Source organism: Dendrobates tinctorius, unplaced genomic scaffold, assembly GCF_039654945.1.
Source record: "Dendrobates tinctorius isolate UK_male_01 unplaced genomic scaffold, ASM3965494v1 ptg000011l, whole genome shotgun sequence".
NCBI classification, from domain to species: Eukaryota; Metazoa; Chordata; class Amphibia; order Anura; family Dendrobatidae; genus Dendrobates; species Dendrobates tinctorius.
In genome coordinates this window covers 21,740,667-21,759,984 of record NW_027361679.1, presented here as the reverse complement: position 1 = coordinate 21,759,984, position 19,318 = coordinate 21,740,667, and the positions used below count along the sequence as shown (strand labels likewise).

At 40.5% G+C, this 19,318-nt stretch overlaps 1 protein-coding gene and 1 long non-coding RNA gene across 8 annotated transcripts in view; one reads left to right on the top strand and one right to left on the bottom strand.

The window, feature by feature from the left end:
* Nucleotides 1–19,318, top strand: part of CCSER1 (coiled-coil serine rich protein 1) — a 1,553,450-nt gene that overhangs the window by 915,423 nt on the left and 618,709 nt on the right. The window lies entirely within an intron of this gene.
* Nucleotides 1–19,318, bottom strand: part of LOC141101186 (uncharacterized) — a 195,790-nt gene that overhangs the window by 168,849 nt on the left and 7,623 nt on the right. The window contains exon 2 of the long non-coding RNA XR_012234908.1: nt 12,919–13,022. This is a non-coding gene — a long non-coding RNA (uncharacterized lncRNA). The remainder of the gene's footprint in view (nt 1–12,918; nt 13,023–19,318) is intronic.

The window sequence follows — 19,318 nt, the reverse complement described above, 5'->3', positions numbered from 1 at the left end:
GTACTGGGTGGGATCAGGGGGACCCTATTTCTCCCTCTTCTTATGTGCAATGACATCAGAGGAGAGAGAAATTAAATGGAAAATTGGACTTTTGTTTTGCTGTCACCGTTATACCGTTAATAATGGCCATTGCAACACTGGGGTCAGTAAAAACTGACCTGAGTTATGTTATTTGGGGTCTCAGCTACCCTACGGTGCCTGACACCACAGATAAATTCCGACTCTGGTGGGTTCTATACATAAGTGGTGCTGATAGATACAAAGAGTGGTACACAGCAGTACAGATATCATATGGGATATTGTAAAGAGTAACATACCATACGTAGATATTATCCCATATTACTAAAGTTACCGTGGACTGTAAAGAAGACCTATTGTCAAAATTTACAAAGAAAAGGAGGGAAGAAAACTTCCAAGACAACAATTACAGGTCAAAGTATAAAATTGCTTTATTGGATACAGGGCAAAGAACACTAAAATATGCTAAAATACTGATAGCTTGTCAATAGACAAAAGAACACCATGAGCCATATTTGCTGCATAGAGATACATTAAATAGGACACAAAAATAAATAAAATGATAGACTACCATGTGACTGACAAAATAGACAGGTAAGTACCCGAAAGCTACACTGAGGTCATAGACATGTATAGCACAAATAACCACACACTAAATCCCATGTGTTCTAGATTACCTGATAAACGCAAGTGCGCGCAGACAAATAGAGGGTCCAGGTGTCCGCCCAGTATCATTTTATTTATTTTTGTGTCCTCTTTAATGTATCTCTATGCAGCAAGTATGGCTCATGGTGTTCTTTTGTCTTTTAACAAGCTATCAGCATTTTAGCATATTTTAGTGTTCTTTGCCCTGTATCCAATAAAGCAATTTTATACTTTGACCTGTAATTGTTGTCTTGGAAGTTTTCTTCCCTCCTTTTCTTTATAAGTGGTGCTGAGTAGAGTTGAGCGAAATGGGTCGGTCATATTCAAAAGTCAGTGACTTTCGCTGAAGTCGGGTTTCATGAAATGAAACCCGACCATAGCATGAGGTCGGCCACGAGGTCGGCGACCAGAGCGCCAAAGTCGCATTTCAAAAGATGCTTCCAGCGCCTTTTTTCAGGCAATGATGGAGGACACACACTGTTGGCAACGCGATGACATAGGCATTGATCACCACCATCTTTGAGAAGGGCATGCAAGTGATTGGCTGGCTTTGTGTGGCATCACAGGGGCTATAAAAGGGCATGCACGCCAACCGTCATCTTACTTATGCCGATCTTAACATAGGGAGAGCTGCTGCTGCTGCTGATTCTGTAGGGAGAGCGTTAGGCAGGGAAGAAGAACCAAAAAAATTGCTTCTGCTGTTAGCGATTTCCACTTACAACACAACACTTTGTGTGCAGTGACAGGGGAGGCTCTATTTTTGTGCATCAGCTCTGTTGGTTATTAGGCTGCCTTATAAGGCTCCCTGATAGCTGCATTGCTGTTTGCACACTGCTGTGCAAACTGCTTTCTTAAAAGCAAAAATACTTTTCTTCCTCTTTTCTGCACAGTTACCAAGCGTTCATTTTTCCACCCTTTTGTGTGTGCACTGTGCAGCAGTCCTGCATATTAGGCTGCCTGCGTCCATACTTGGACTGATAGCATTATTGTCAGCGTCCTCAAATCTCTAGTGAGATCCAAATTCTCACCAATCCTATAGACACCCTCCACCTTGTCATACACCATCCAATTTCAGTCTGTTACATTGAGGTGTAATCTCTCCTGGGCCAGAGACAATAGTTCTGCATCCTCAAATCTATAGTGAGATTCAAAATCTCACCAATCCTATAGACACCCTCCACTTTGTCATTCACCATCCAATTTCAGCCTGTTACATTGAGGAGTAATCTCAATTGGGCCAGAGACAATAGTTCAGCGTCCTCAAATCTCTAGTGAGATCCAAATTCTCACCAATCCTATAGACACCCTCCACCTTGTCATTCACCATCCAATTTCAGCCTGCTATATTGAGGTGTAATCTCTACTGGGCCACAGACAATAGTTCTGCGTCCTCAAATCTATAGTATGATTCAAAATCTCACCAATCCTATAGACACTCTCCACCTTGTCATTCACCATCCAATTTCAGCCTGTTACATTGAGGTGTAATCTCTACTGGGCCAGAGACAATAGTTCTGTGTCCTCAAATCTATAGTGTGATTCAAATTCTCACCATTCCTATAAACACCCTCCACCTTGTCATACACCATCCAATTTCAGTCTGTTACATTGAGGTGTAATCTCTCCTAGGCCAGAGACAATAGTTCTGTGTCCTCAAATCTATAGTGAGATTCAAAATCTCACCAATCCTATAGACACCCTCCACCTTCTCATTCACCATCCAATTTCAGCCTGTTACATTGAGGTGTAATCTCTACTGGGCCAGAGACAATAGTTCTGCGTCCTCAAATCTATAGTGCGATTCAAATTCTCACCATTCCTATAAACACCCTCCACCTTGTCATACACCATCCAATTTCAGTCTGTTACATTGAGGTGTAATCTCTCCTAGGCCAGAGACAATAGTTCTGTGTCCTCAAATCTATTGTGAGATTCAAAATCTCACCAATCCTATAGACACCTTCCACCTTGTCATTCACCATCCAATTTCAGCCTGTTATATTGAGGTGTAATCTCCCCTGGGCCAGAGACAATAGTTCTGCCTCCTCAAATCAATAGTGAGATTCAAAATCTCACCTGTCCTATAGACACCCTCCACCTTGTCATTCACCATCCAATTTCAGCCTGTTACATTGAGGTGTAATCTCTACTTGGCCAGAGACAATAGTTCTGCATCCTCAAATCTCTAGTGAGATTCAAATTCTCACCAATAGTAGATACACTTTCTACCTTCTTTTACAATACCATATAGCTGGTGGTATTTTGGGTACATTTTCACAAAAATGAGCGGAAGATGCCATGGAAGTGGGCGGGAGTTGTCAGCTGGTCCCGATGGTGGTGGTGGTGTTGCATCTATTGGTAGTGGCAAAAGCACAATAGCACCTAATGCAGGAGGTGTTGAGCCTGCGTCATCGTCTGGCTCCACAAGGCCTCAAAGGCTCTTTTCTGGGAGTAGGTAAACCACTTTTAAAGCCGGAGCTTCAGGAGCCAGTTTTGGCTTACATTGCTGACACAGCCTCCAGCTCTCTCGCCTCCTCTTCTGATGTTTCAAAAAATAAAAGCACTGAGTCATCATTAGAAACTCCTGGTCAGGAACAACACCTTTCCTTGTGTCCTTCATCCCTACCAAAATTGAAGGATATGGCAGGCCACACTCCCAATTACTCCATGGAGCTCTTTTCACATACCATGCCTGGGTTAGCAAGTCAAATCGTGAATTCCCCAGTTCAAGATGAATCTGGCATGGAATGCACTGATACACAGCCACTGCTAGATTTTTCTGCTGGTATATTCATTCAGAGCACTATATTGTCCTCGCAGTGTACTGAGGCAGAATCAGACCCTGATGAAACTCAGGTGTCCCTTCCCGCATACTTTACCACCTTACACGGTGACACTGAGGAAGGTGCACATAAAATTGAAGAGGAGGTGATGGATGACCCAGTTGTTGATCCAGATTGGCATCCATTGGGGGAAGAGGGTGCCGCTGCCAATATCTCAGAAGAGGAGGAGGAGGATCCGCAGCAGGCAATGACATCGCAACAGCTGTTATCTGGCAGGCCTGGAGCAGTCCAAAAACGTGTTACAAAAACCAAAAGAGTGGCAGGACAGCTTGGCCAGATGGTCAAATTAGCACAGCGTGCAAGGTCTCAAAATGTCTTCCATAGTAGGAAGAGTGCAGTGTGGCACTTTTTTGAACAAAATCCTAATGATGAGGCAAAAGTTATCTGTAAGAAGTGAGCAAAGACCTTGAGCCGAGGGAAAAATCTGAGAAATTTGAATACCAGTTGAATGCTTAGACATTTAACCACCATGCACTTGCAAGCGTGGACGGAATACCAAACCTCACGTACCACATGTGCACCTGCTCCGAATGAAGGTAGTCAGCAACGCTACATCGCTTCCCCCATTGTAAGCCCACCGGTTAGCACACCACCAGCAGCAAATGTAAAGGTGTCGTCGCAAGGGCAAAGCATTCATGGAATCACAATGTTATTGCTATGAAAGACTGAATCTAGGCCATCAGCAACACCTCCAACACCATCACCATCACCAACCCTTTCTCAGTCCGCCATGTCCACCGCTAGTTCCACCATATGCAGCTCTCAAGTCCAGCTCACCCTACCAGAGACTCTGAGTAGGACAAGAAAGTACTCATCCTCTCATCCACATACACTGGCTTTGAACACCCACATTGCCAAACTAATCTCGTTAGAGATGATGCCCTACTGGTTGGTTGAAAGCACAGCTTTCCACGAGCTCATGGCCTACGCAGTACCACGCTATGACCTACCCAGTCAGCACTTCTTTTCGCGAAAAGCCATCCCAGCCCTCCACGTGCATGTGAAAGACCGCATTGTCCATGCACTCAAGCAATCAGTGAGTGGAAAGGTGCACCTCACAACAGATGCATGGTCCAGTAGGCATTGCCAGGGCCATTACGTGTCCATCACTGCGCACTGGGTTAATGTGGTGGATGCAGGGGACAGCGGCGGTGGGACAGTGCTGCCTAGCCCACGGTATAGGATACAGTTGGCTGTAGGCGTTCGACCCTCCTCCTCCAGAAGCGAAAGCTCGTCCACAGAGCGCAGTCACACGAGCACTCTATCCGCAGCTGCCAGTGTTGCACACGAGTTGTCCCACTATTGGTCAGCTAGTGGTAAGCGTCAGCAGGCTGTGCTGAAGATGATGTTTTTGGGTGACAAAAGACACACTGCAGAGGTACTGGCCGACTACTTGCAGTGACAAACTGAGTAATGGCTGGGCAGTCTACATCTTGAGGAAGGCAAGGTAGTTAGTGATAACGGCCGGAATTTTGTGGCCGCCATAGCCCTTTCAAAACTCAGACACATACCTTGCCTGGCTCACACCTTGAGCCTGGTGGTGCAGTGCATCCTCAATAATTATCTGGAGTAAACAGCCCTGCTCGAGAAGGTGCGAAGACTGTGCTCGCACCTCCGCTGGTCGCCCGTACACGCCAGTCGTATGCAGAAGCTGCAGCGATTGCTCCACCTTCCCAAGCACCGCCTAATTATTGACGTTGCAACAATGTGGAACTCCACCCTGCACATGGTTCAGAGGCTGTGCGAACAGAGGCAGGCAGTAATTCATTTGTGGGAGGATACAAGGACAGTTTGCAAGCAGACATGGAGTTGTCTGGTATGCAGTGGTCGAAGCTGAAAGACCTCTGTAAATTCCTTCAGTGTTTTTTGAGGAATGCACATGGCTGGTAAGCACAGACGACGCCATCATAAGCATGAGCATCCCACTTATGCGTCTCCTCATGCAAACTTTGATGCACATTAAGGAGCAGGCGTCTGCAGCCGAGGAGGAAGAGGAGGAGGGAAGCCTTTATGAGAGTCAGCCATTGTCTGCTCAGGGAAGTCTCGTGGACGAGGTGGAGGAAGAAGAGGAAGAGAAGGATAATGGGGATGATTATTTTGGGGAGGAGGATGCTTCTCAGGGGGCAAGAAAAAATGTTGGCGTGGCAAGGTCAGGTACAGGGTTTGTGCGTGACTGTAGGGATGTTGATTTGCTAAAAAGTGCTCCTCCACCCAGCACTTGCAGTGCATCATTGACACCTGGAACATTGGCCCACATGTCTGATTATGCCTTGCAGATCCTAAAAAGGGACCCCCACATTGCCAAAATGATGAACGATGATGACTACTGGTTGGCCAGCATCCTGGATCCACGCTATCAAGGCAAATTCCAAAACATCATGCCACAGGAGAACCTAGAGCTAATATTGGCTAACAAACAAGCAACTCTGGCAAACCGTTTGAGGCATTCCCAGCACACAGCGGCGGTGATGTTTTTCCAACAAGCCGTAGGGGGCAACATGAAAGAGGTGTTCGTGGTGCACACAGCCAACATGGCATTGGACACAGGGGTTCCATGACCATGTTGTGGACTGATTTTTCAAGTACCGCTCACACGACTGGTAGTACTGCATCGATCAAAAGTGAAAGGAGACAGCAGTTGTCAATTATGGTAACAAACTACTTCTCCTCCCATATCGATGTTCTCCCTCACCGGTCATTCCCCTTTGACTATAGGGCCAGTAAACTTGACACCTGGCCTGAATTGGCACAATATGCCTTACAGGAGCTCGCTTGCCCTGCTGCTAGTGTGTTATCTGAACGAGTCTTCAGTGCTGCTGGATCAATCCTGACAGAAAAAAGGACCCGTCTATCGACCCAAAGTGTTGATGATCTAACCATCATTAAAGTGAACCATGCATGGGTTTCAAAGGATTTTGTCCCACCCTCCCCTGCTGACACGTAGGTTGCCAGAAAAATGGCTTGCTTTTGTCCTCCTCTTCCGCGGACTTCTCCAATTACTCTATTTGCAGCTGCTGAATGTCCAACATCAACATATGCCAATTTTTCCACCTCCCTAACTGGGCTGCCTCCCCCCACAGGGCCAGGGTCAACACCTGGCGCATGCACCCGTGTGAGTGCCGTTGCCCTGGACAGGTGGGTGGGCACACTCTTTGGCAACGGCACTGGCACAAGGTCCCTCATAGTAGAATCAAGTGTCTCTAACGGTGGGGGTGCACACCTGCCGTCAGACACAACGGCGTACTATGAGGGGCCCTGTGCCAGTGCCGTCACCAACGAGTGGGCCCCCCTGCTTGCTCAGGATCACAGCACTTGCAAAGCTGAAATACTTACCTCTCCCTGCTCCACCGCCGTGACGTCTTCCACACTTCCTGACAGTGACATTCTGGTCAGAGAGCGCAATGACATCACGTCTGTATGCCCTCTGCCTAAACAGTCCAAGTGCAGTGAGATGGAAGATGGGGACGACGACGAGTCCAGACTAGTGCAGGGATTCCCTAGCAAGGAGACTTATTTAATAGTTTTCAATGTTGGGACAGCTATTTTTGGGGAGCACTATACTCTGGAGAATGATATGTGAGGCCCACCATACACTGGAGCATTCCAAAGGTGGACATCAGACACTGGAGCAGCATTTACAGGGCCTATTATGCACTGGAGCATTAGAAATGGGGCCCATTATATATGGAGCATTATTTGGGTCCATAACACAGTGGAGCTTCATCCATGGGGACCAACATATACTGTAGCATTATGTGGAGCTCATCATATACTGTTTCAAACATTATGTGGGACCAATGATTCTGTATGGAGAAATATATGGGCCTCATTACTCTGTATAGCGCACTATGCGGTGGCCATAATACTGTATGGAGTAAGATACTGTCCATTTTTGGAGCTATTGGAGAATTTAAAATGGATATCAGTCATGAGATGTAAGAAGTGAAGTATTTTTCATTGTACTATACCGCTATTTCTCTGCCATATCAGAGGATCATGAATTGTGGCATGTGTTAAAGGATCCCAATGACACTCTTTGGCCCAGGGCACATGAAAATCTGGAGCCAGGCCTACACCCCCCACAACTTTAGCCAAATAACCACCAGTTTTCAATGCCTAACTATTATTATAAAGTAAATTTAAGGTTTGCAAGCTTAAGTAATAAGAATTGATGTTTTTGGCATTAAAATGGGCCCTTTAGGTGTGTTTCCTGTCCTCCACTCCCTGCCGACCTTGGTTCCCCATTGACTTGCATTGGGTTTCGTGTTTCAGTCAGCCTTCGACTTTTCACGATAATCGGCCGATTTCGTTCAACCCGACTTTTGAGAAAGGCAGAGTCGCTCATCTCTAGTGCTGAGGCATAAGTACCCTTAATTGCCGCCGTTAAAAGGCGTATCGGTGTTCGTTAAGGGGTTAACCCTAACAACACTGACACCATTAAGGGCAATGACACATATCTCCCCTCTATTACATTACCAGTGACTTTGTCACACCCTTTAAGAATGAGAAACCTGTACACAATCTTCACAGAAGGGAACTTTGTTTTCAGTGTCCACCCCTATTGCATAGTCTGAAGTGTATTTATTAATTTTTGCAACATGATCATATTTAAAAACATAATTAAAAAAGCTATATGAAACCACATTCACATCGCCAATTACTTTCTATTCTCCCAGATAATATCTTTGAAAAACTACTATAGTGTACCTTTATAATATTGCCATAACGGTGCCACACATAGTCCGATAAAGTGATAAATAACCCCTATATTCCTACTACAGAGCTAATGCCATGGTTATAAGCAAATTTATCGCTATATTCATGTAATAGGGATGACATGTTACAAATGATGATGTTCATCAGCAAGTGTCTGTTTTCCATATATTACAATTCTGTGATTTTTCTAGTATTTTGTATTTCCTTGTTTATGGCTCTCTATCTCTGTATGACAGCAGACCAATTCTGAACATTAGACAGGCTATATGAGAACCCAACAACCTTTTAAGTGTCTATAATAATTGCACTTGGCTCAACTCTTTTAATAAAACGCTACTGAATTTTTTTAGCTAATATACCGAACAAAAACTAACATTTATTATGTCAGTTTGACACATTTAATGAAAAACCTTAAGCTTTCTACAGCTGAGCTATTATTTTTCCCTGTCATCCAGCGACTCACATCTCCTTTTTTGCTCAACCTTTCATGAGCACTGCAGCAAAAACACCACAATATGTTTTTTAAAGAGATGAATGTGACAGGGAGAGGGAAGAATTGGACATCAGTGAAATATTTCTCAGAAATTCACATTAAAGTGAAATACATCTAAAAGAGTGCCAGGAAAATGTTTGTTCTCATGAAGGAGCAATGTTTCATGCTATGGCTGGATAGTGACTGGTTTATACTCTATCAAATAAGGCATACTGCGTGTGGAAACCTCCCATCTTCATTCTCCGCTCAGTGCACATTACATCTAATGTACTTGTTGGCTACTTCATCAATATGTCCACCAATCATCCTAGTGGGATTATAGCAGGTTAAACATGTCCTTTTAAGTTTCCTAAGAAAAGAGGCTACCAACCATGAAGAATTAGCTTTATAAATCCCCGTGTAAGTTAAAAGACCTAATGTGTTTTCTTCCACACTTCTAGATTTACTTCATTATTCTTGCTCAAAACAAAGAATAACCCAATTTATCATTTCAAGGAGAAGTGACTACAAGTGTTGTAATCCCTGTAATGCAATATTTTGTGATCCATGTTTCGTAAAGTATGCCTTTGCAGAAAGCTTAGCAGAGATCAAATAGAGTTTGAGGCTATGGATATGTTAAACTTTTCACCTTTTCCATAGGATATTTTTTGTAAAGCAACATATTTATGTGTACTATGTAACTCATGAAAATATAAAATGAGTTTAAATCAAATCTGTGAGCATAATATCACCCCGCAAATTATGAAAGAGGGTTAAATTTTACACAAAATGACATTCACTAGAATTGGAAGTCCCTCAAAAATTTATGAAAAGCCAAGAGGTACATTGGCCCGAGTAGCTGTAACATTAGAGGCCTTCAGGAATTTCTGGCAAGTACTAGTTGTGTACTGCATGTGGCAAAAACTCCTGCATTCTTCATGTATGTGACCTATGGGGTAGAGTGGCAATTCAGAAGCCTGCATTTACAAAAAATAGCTATTTTTTTTACAAAACCTACACAATGTCTGCTAAAAACATATGGAAAACTGTTATGTTCTCATGACAGCATGGTTAAACTTTTTGGACATGTTTCCAAAATATATATATATACTGGGAGTTCTGTGGAATCTGTTTGGGTAAGAAAACAAGGACAGAACCATGGAAAGGACACCATTGTAGGCATTTACTACAGGCCGCCTGTGCAAGCTGAAGATATGGATGAACTCTTTATTCATCAAATGGCCAAATTCTCTAAAAAATATGACATAGTTGTCATGGGAGATTTCAACTTTCCAGACATTTGTTGGGAATCTCTCTCAGGAAAAACTAACAGGTCAAGGAATTTCTTATCCTCTCTAGCTGACAATTTTATCTTCCAAAAGGTAGGGGAGAAAACAAGGGCTGTCACATTGTAGAAGGATCATCTTTATTTTCATTTGAACAAGGAAAGACTAGAAGCAATGGGAAGAAACTGAATGGCAGGAGACACGGATTAGATATTAGAAAAAGCTTTTTGATAGTAAGGGTGATCTATGAGTGGAACAGACTGCCTTGAGAGGTGGTGAGTTCTCCTTCAATGGAAGTCTTCAAACAAAGGCTGAACAGACATCTGTCTGGGATGATTTAGTGAATCCTGCTTTGAGCAGTGGGTTGGACCAGATGGCCCAGGAGGTCCCTTCCAACTCTACCATTCTATGATTCTATATGTTTGTCGTAAAGCCAACAATCTGCATCACCAAAAGAGCAACATATCATAGTAAAGCATGGTGGAGGCAACATAATACTTTGCAGCTGTTTTTCAGCAGCTTGATCTGGGGCTTTAGTCAACTGAAGGGAATTATGAACAGTTTCAAATATCAGTATATTTTCCATCAAAACCTACAGGTCTCTGCTAAAAATCTAAAGATGAAGAGGAACTTCCCCTTTGAGCACAACACTGACCCTAAACACACCTACAAATTATCACAAAAAAGTCAGAAAAAAATCAAAGTTTTGGAATGGCCCAGTCATAGCACGGACTTGAATCTAATTGAAATTTAATGGGTTAACCTGAAAAGGAGTTAGGAGATTCCCTTTCAATATGACAAATAATGAACTTAACTTCAAGGAAAAGTTGTCAAAGATTGCCAACTCTAGATGTACCATGCTGATTTACTCCTGCACAAAAAGACTGAAAGCTGTCAGCAATTTAAAAGGGTATTTGAACAAACCACGTTATTTTAGTTCTTTATTTTCACACTCAAAAAATGTTCAGTTTGAATTGTACAGATTATTGGTAACATAAAAGGTGAGGAAAGCTCTAAAATGATTCTAGTTGGTATCATTTTTTTGCATAAAAAACTAACATTTTAACAGGAGTTTCTGGCCTTTTTCTAACTACTGTACTATTCTGTTATGGAGTGGATTCACGTGTATGGAGAGGGTTCAGTAGCTTAATACGTTTTGTTTTTGACTTATAAAAGAGAGGTCAGAAAGTAATATGTCATTAAATAAAGTAAACTCAATGAATACAATTCATGTTGCAGCTGAAAAAGCATTTTTTGTATATTTTATACAGCACTTTTCCATTAACAACTAGCCACACAAATTGTAATGTTCAACTGAAATTACTGTATCTAGGAGCTCTTTTTTATCTGAAAATATATATTTCTGCTAATTATGAGGGTCATATAATCTCATGTGAACCACCAAGGAATTATTTGCATTTCTGTTCATTTAAGGTGGCCTTTAGATAGCCAAATATGATAAAGCTGTATGGGCTGTACTGCAGACGTACTGCACAGGAGGCACAAAAACTCATATCACACTTACTGATTATGATTAACCCCTTCACACCTTGGCCAGTTTCCTTTTTTTTCATTTTCATTTTTTGGTACCCTTCTTCCAAGAGCCATAATTTTTTAATTTTTCTGTTATAGCTATATGAGGGCTTGTTTTTTGCAGGACAAGTTGTACTTTTGATTTTACCATATAGTGTGCTGCAAAATGGTAAAAATATTCACTGACATTGCAAAAAAGTGCACTTCCACAATTGTTCTTTTTTTATTTACCATGTTGATTACAAGGTCAGTAAAAGCATATATATTTTTTAATTAATAGGTAAAACATTTTTCAAAAATTTGTATGGCGTTCATGGAAAATTCACAATGACAGGAGCAAGGGTATTCTGCAGACCTCCCACTGTCATGACAACCAATCAACACCCCGATTGTATGACATGGTTGCAGATGGGTGGGATTTGTGATGACTGACACATGTTAAATCAATGCTGTCAGAGTTTGATAGCAAGATTTAACTGGTTACCAGCCAAGGGTGGAGTACCAATCCACCTGCAGCTGTTAAGGGCACATGACAGATGATTAATTCGGCTGTTATGTGTAATGAAATATGCGTGCTCAGCTCCAGAGCCTGCATCAAAGTCAGGGACATGAGATTTGGCGTAAATGTATGTCATGTGTCATGAAAAAGTTAAACAGTTGCTGCCAAACAATTGTAGTGTAAATGCTAGCAATTCAGCTTCCTGATGGTATAGTTTGTTTTTTAGGAGGATATACAAGGTAGATTCCAGCAGGCAGAGATGATACAGGTTCCTGCTCAATGCCAAAAATGTTTTCAAAAATACATTTAAACAATAGGTAATTTTCTTTAAGACACTACATGTCATCCTGCAATATTGCTTCCAGTGAACAAATCTCATACTAGTTGTTACAAAGATTGAAATACAGTTAGAAATATCTCAAATAGTTTTAGAAACCCAAGTGTGACCCAAGGAAGGAAGCATAATGTCATTTTAAAAATAACAAAGCAGAAAGAAAATCGACCTATCACCCAGTAGCCTATTTTTTTTCTTTCTGCCATTTCTGCAATTCTTTGTGTTTAAAAGGAGGAGACATACAGGAATATAAAAAAATAAAGTTGTTTTATTATGACATTGCTAATATAGCTCTGTAATTGTATCTATGCTCATACAAGTATTTACATTTATTCTAGTTTTTGCAGCAATATCCAATACATTTTACTGTTTTACTGTTTGGGTAAAATGTCATAAGTGTTGCCTCATTGAATGCCTTTGGATCAGTTTTAATGAAAGGGTAATCTTATTACAATGTTTAATTTAAAAACTGAATGGCCATTTGTATTTTATTTTCTGGCGGCTTTGTGCTGCATGTTATATTTCTTAGCTATTCAGACTAATACCCTTATTAATCCTCTTGCTGCACTTACCTCCTGAGTCTGACCAGATCATGTTGACCTGAGGAATGAATGGATGACATCTGCGTAAATCCCTGTTTGCCTCTTCATCTTTCTTGCTCACAGTTCACAAGATTCTGCAAATATAAATTATTCTTATAAACAAAAAGAAATATATTTTAAACTCCTTGCTCTTTCTCGTTCCACGTTTCAAAGTTAAATTTGAGAACAGCCTATATTTATAATTTGGAGTTGGCTTTTCTTTCTTATCTGCCTTCAGATAAAATCATTGCAAAAATAATAAAACCTGAAAGCAAACTGTTTTACAATCAATATTAATTTTCCATATATCTGTCGCAAGAGATACATCTTCTTTTTTTAAATTTTACAATAAACCTGTATATTCCTTTTAATACACAAACTAGTCAATGCAAGCCCCAAATCAATCTGGAAGATAATACAAAAAGAAATATTCAAGAAAGAGAACTCTTTTAAAAGTGAAATGTGGTTGAAGATAAAAAATCAGTCAACTGGAAACTGGTATAACTTCTACTATCTAACGCAAAATCTGTAACACATGCCATTTAGTGTTATCATCTTAGATGCCAGTAGTTCCTATGGGCTCATTCATAGGAATGTAACTGCCACGCATGTATATCCTATAGCTACAGTGACTTGCAAAAGTATTCCCCCCCCTTGCATTTTTACCTATTTCGTTACATTACAACCTATGTTTAAATATCTTTATAATCTGATTTGTGTGTGAAGTATCAGCACTGAAAAGTCTAAGTTGGTGAAGTGAGAAAAATATAGGCATAAATTAAATTGATGGGATCAAATAAACCATAATTGGCATGTGCATATATATTCATCCTTTTCATTATGAAGCCTTTAAATCTGTATGTGGTTTCCTTAATAAATAATATACCGTATTTTTTGGACTATAAGACACATTTTTCCCCAAAAAAAATTTTGGGGAAAATGGGGGTGCATCTTATAGTCGGAATATACTTACAAATACTGTGGTGGCAGCAGGAGTCGGGTGATTCTGCGGCGGTCCCAGTCTAACACTGCCAGGTGATGATCACACTCCCTTCACAGGCTGGTGAGATCTCATTGCTGAGATCTCAATCTGAGCATGCGCCACCCACCATATTGCAGCAATGGATATGCAGGGCCTTTGGGCTTTCACAAGATGCAGGTGGAGCCCCCCATACCACAGAGCACCACCGCCGAACGTGCTGCACCAGCCTGGGATGGGATTTCCCGGAGACCACCTCATCTCAGCAATGAATATGCGGGGCCTCCAGGCTTTCACAAGATGTCAGCAGAGCCCCAAGCACCACCACCGAACCTGCCATGCCAGCTGCACCAGCCTGGGATGGTACTTTCCGGAGGCCACCACACTTGCCACACCAGCCTGGGATGGGAGTCAAATTGCCGGACCACCAAACATCTATTACCCTGCTCCACCAGCGCTGCTGGTCCCTTCGGGTAAGCTGAATTTGGACTGTTAGACAGACCCCCATTTAACACATGGGGAAGTGAAAGGAAGTTCACCTGTGTGCACTCTAAGTGTCACATGGTCTGTCTGTATATACACTTCTTTTCTGAAAGGCCACATAGGCTGCAAGACCATTGAGCAAGAGGAACCACAACAAAACACCGTGAAGACCAAGGTGATCTCCAAACAAGCCAGGGACAAAGTTGTTGTGAAGTACAAGTCTGGGTTGAGTTTTAAAAAAAATTCCCAAACTCTGATGATCCCCAGAGCATCATCATATCCATTATTATCAAATGGAAAGGACATGGTGCCACAACAAACCTGGCAAGACAGGGTCGCCCAACAAAATTCTCAGCCCGAGCAAGGAAGGCATAATCAGAGAGGCAATACAGAGACCAAAGCTAACCCTGAAGGAGCTGTAGAGTTCCCAAGCAGAGACTGGTATATCTGTCCATGCAACCACAATAAGCCGTTCAAGCCATAGAGGTGACCTTTAAGGAAGAGTGGGCAGAAAGAAGCCTTTACTATAGCATAAAAATAGTATGACTTGTTTTGATTATGCCAATAGATCTGTGGGAGACTTCCCAAATGGAAAGTGCAGTGGTCAGATGAGACCAAATTTGAACTTTTTAGCCACCAAGGTAAATGCTATGTCTGGAGTCAAACCAACACAACTCATCACTCCAAGAACACCATCACCACAGTGAAATATGGTGGCAACATATGGTGGAGATGTTTTTTGGCAGCAAAGAAAATGGTCTGTGTCAAGGTGAGGATGGATGGTGCGCAATGCAGGGATATTTTTGAGCAAAAACTGTTTCAGTTTGTCAGTGATTTGAGACTGGGATGGAGGTTCCCTTTCCAACAAGACAATGACTCAAAGCATACTGCTAAAGCAACACTCGAGTGATTTAAGGGAAAAACTAAATGTTTTGGAGTGGCCTAGTCATATCGAAGAACTTAATCTAATTTAGAATTTGTGGTCAGACTTGAAGATTGCTGTTCACCATTAGAAACCATCTAAATTGAAGGACCTAGAGCAACTTTGCCTTGAGGAATGGGCAAAAATCCCAATTTCAAGATGTACATAGCTCACAGAGACTTATCCAATGCGAATTACAGCTGTAATTACTGCAAAATGAGGTTCTACAAAGTACAGGCTTTAAGGGGTGAATAGTTATGCACAATGAAGATTTCAGCTATGGTGTCCTATTTGTTGTTTGCTTCAAAAATAAAACCAAATTTACAGTTGTAAGCATGTTCTTTACATGAACCGGTGCATACCTAAAGAAAACAGTGAAATTCCAGGTGGTGAGGTAGCAAAGCACAATAAATTGCAAGATGGGTGGATACTTTCCCAAGCAACTAAGTCTGTCAGCTTCATGACAGTTTTTAATAATTTTTTTCTTCATAGGCATTTAAAGTTTAAATTGTTTGCTTGCACGATTTATCATTTGTGACTTTTTTTAAGCCACTTTCCTTATAGAACCTGTATTATTAGCAACAAAAATCCCTTAAACATTATGTGGCGTAATGGAGATGGGGAAGAGCAACCCAAACACCAGCGCCAATTGCACAAGCTCAAAATACCCTGGAAACCAGGAGAAAAAATAGAGCATGCGGTAAATAGCATATAAAATAGTCAAATTTTATTAGAATAAAGCACTACAATAAATACATGTGTAACAATGTGCTCATCAGACAAAAACAGACGGTATCACCCCAAAATGCCCTGCTCCTCCATAAAGATGGAAAGAATGGCCACAGAATGCATCCCTATGAGGGCCCATGTCCTACGAGTAACAGAGTGAAAAGAACGCCCAGACACAAGGTCCAAAATTAGACATCATAAAGGTGCAATAAGAGTGGGCGTCAGCATGATATACTGACCCGCCGCAGATTGCAGTGAAGTAGCATGCTCTATTTTTTCTCCTGGTTTCCAACCTGTATTATTAGTTGTTATTTTTTATGCCAAATTCAGCAAAATGGTGCAAAAGATTCATAAATTTTGTACAAAGTAAAACATGCACTTTTTTGTTGTCTCAAACTAGTTTTGTTACTTTTAGAGCCAAACGTCACCATTTTAACACACACACAAAAAAGAAAATCACAAAAATTGCACCAAATGTTTGTCTTACTCAAAAATACACCAAGATGGGACTGGAGCAACATTTTTTTTTTACTTTTTAAAAGTTGCAATTATGAATCAGGTGAAAACTTCTAGAACCCCTAAACTCTGCCCACAAAGCTGAATACAAAAAATTAGAAAAGGGTATTGTCAAGAGGAAGATGAGACACCAGACCCAACAACGCAGATGAGTTGAAAGCTGCTCTCAAGGCAACCTGTGCTTCCATAACACCTGTTCCACAGTCTGATCGCTTCCATGCCACGCCACATTGATCCAGTGTTCTTTGATCTCACAGAGACTCTTCACTTATCCCAGAAAGCACTGGAAATATGCAAATTCATGCCTCAGGACTCCTCCCCTGGTTTACAAATGTCCTCTTTTCAGCTGCAACAGCCAAAATCCAGTGTTCTTTGAGCTCGCGGAGACTTCACTTATCTCAGAATGCACTGGAAAAATCCAAATTCTCTCCTCAGGATTCCTTTCACTTTTTGTATTGAAGAACTGAAATAAATTAACTTTTTGATGATAGTCTAATTTTGTGAGATACACCTGTAGATCTAGTCCTCTTCTGGTCTGAAGACGCAATTTACATACTTGCAAGTATCTACACATACCAGTTTCATTTTTTACAGACCTAGAAGTAAAAAAGGTATTACAAGCACATTCTAGTGTAAATTATACTAAGTGCTTTATATTCTACTGTAATAAGCTCGTAAAATGGCCCTGCTCATTCTTACTTTGTCTTTCTTCATATGTAGCTGCATTTTCTATTCTGACAGTGTTCAATTATTCTTCAGCAATATTCACATCCCTTAAGTGTCGAGATCAACAAATAAAAACTAAATTCCAATTTCTGTAAATTCTTCAACAGAAGGATGAAGCAATATAAATGAAGGATAGTGAGTTGTGGTAATTACACACTAAATCAAAATTGGTTTCAAGGCATTTAGGACAACAGTCATAAAAGAAGCAAAATGTCCAAATGTCAATTAGCAAGTCATAAAATGGTTTTATATATTTTTTATGTATGAGCCTTTCCTATCATCCTTCTTTATAGAAAAAAAACTATACCGTATTTAAATTCTCTTCTAAGAGGGAAAGCTCACATACTGATAGAAAAGCTTGACACTGTCACCGTAACCTGCACTGCATAAAAGACAAGGCAAAGACATATACAAAAGAAAGAGGCCAAGACAAATATTTGGATAAGATCCAAAAGACAAACACCAACATAAAAGAATAGGAGATAAGAAAATGGATTTTACAGAACTTAACCATTTGTAAAGAGACACCACAACTGAAAGGAGTGAGACACCACATCCCAGACTAAAAAGAACAATCGTGAGAGGACATTAGAACCTTATGAGAAGAAGAAAGGCGAGATAACAGTCTGATTGATGGAAACTTTACAGTGACACATCCAAAGGCAAAAAAAGTCCCTGTTCAGAACACATCACTACTCTCCAGAACATTGCTTCAAACAAGAATGGCTCCTCTGTGTCTCATCAAAATGATAAATCCAGCTCACGGAATTCCAAAACTGAGCTGTATGGCTTACTAAGTAATTATGTGCTGATAGAATGGAAGATTCCCACCATTAGAAAGCATCTCTATTTTAGACAATAAGTTGCCATATTTTTGACATTTAAAATACATTCAATAACCTCTTCAGAATATTCTGACTCTGATATTTTATGGCTGCAATGCATGAATGAGTACACATACTTTTTCACTATTCTGATCTTTAGCTGGCCTGCTCACTAAAGCTTGGAGAAAAAAATTAGAATTTATCTGTGCCTGACGGCGAGCACATGTGGCTGGAGACATTTGTTATCATTCTAATGTGCAAATTCAATTGCTGTAGAGAAAAATAAAAAGTGTAAAATATTTCATTACTGGAAGAAAAACCAACTATTAATATATTACATAAAGCAAAGTTTTTTTTTACATGGAACCTTGTACTTTAAGACAAGACAGATCTTATAGTTTAGAGGGTCCCATTGAGTCTTCATAGATACCATCAAGTTTATTGTAGTGTAATAAAATGAAGTTATAAGGTTTGAATTTATATACTAATGATTTTGTTTTACATAAAAAGTCAATGATTGACTTTATTTACACAGCAGCATCATTACAGAGGTATACAGACTTCCACCATATACTTTGCAGCTTTATGATGACTCTATCCAGTAGTAAAATACAAATAAATACAAATAAATAGCATATATTATATGCCTCAGAATTCCGAGGTCATTGTCATGCTTTACTTAAGACAAAAAGGTAAAGCAAAAAATGGCTCTAACAAATCCTTCGACTCCTACCAACCACTATAACCAAGATGCATTTAATTCAGTTCAATTGGTTGAAGTTTGGAGCAGTAAATGCTTGATGTTTTTGCACATTTTCTTCTGTCCTTACAGTAGTTTTAAGGAGTACTTTAAATGATCAATGGATTGTGGTTCACACATGGCCGAGGACAATTACAAACTGGCCATATGCCTGACTAGTCAGTCCTCCATTGAATTATTAGAAGTATTATATCCATTTCCAGGGTTTGTTTAAGATAAAGTATGACAAAAGGCAAAATTTTACTCCTTATGAACTGTGCAATTTTTTTGTTTTTTTGTACTTTAGTTTTTTCCTCTCCTTGTTGTAACAGCCATAACTTTATAATTTTTATAATTATAAGTGACCTCAATCACTTTACCATTCAATGTATGGAAAAATTAGAAAAAATTGCAGTGCATTGAAATTGTAAAAAAAACCAAAACTTATTTCTTCAATGGTTTTATTGGGCTTT